Source organism: Pogona vitticeps, chromosome 3, assembly GCF_051106095.1.
Source record: "Pogona vitticeps strain Pit_001003342236 chromosome 3, PviZW2.1, whole genome shotgun sequence".
NCBI lineage: Eukaryota > Metazoa > Chordata > Lepidosauria > Squamata > Agamidae > Pogona > Pogona vitticeps.
In genome coordinates, this window is record NC_135785.1 from 160,725,443 (window position 1) to 160,726,088 (window position 646).

Genomic DNA, 646 nt, shown 5'->3' on the forward strand with positions numbered 1-646 from the left:
ATATATGAATATTCATGACCACACAAGCTAACCCAGATGTTGCAGGAAAATGGAGATGTTTTCTTCTGTCGGTTTATGTCAGGGCTGAAGGGGACTTCCAGACAGTGCTATCACCCTACCCCATTCACAGAATTTTGCAGGAAGACCCAGTCTCATTGTCTTCCACTTGTAACTTTATCTAGCTTTTTCTTTCTGTACAAGAAGGAAGAAACAACAGAATAGCAGTACTACATCTTCTGACTGGTGGTGCTCTTAGCCTTCCATCTTGAAATTAATCTTTATTCTTTCCTGACAAGGTGTGAAGGTGCATGAGAAAGGTTGCCAAGTATCAAGGAATATGGTAGTGTCACAAGGATGGCTCTGTTGCCATGAACTGAACAAAGACTAAGAAATATATATTGATTTTTTTGTGTGTGGGGGGGATCACTTTGCTCTTCTAAGGCAATGCATTTTGTGATAGAGGACTGTCCTGTGTCTGGTCAATGCTCAATAGTGTATCTAAGATGTACTCTCATCAATTAGCTGCCGTTGATATCCAATATGTTAATCTTGCCAATTACCTGCAGTCAGTTGTGGCAAGATATGCAAACCTTATGCAAATATTAATAGCAAACAACACCACTAAGTATCTTCATCTTTTAAAACA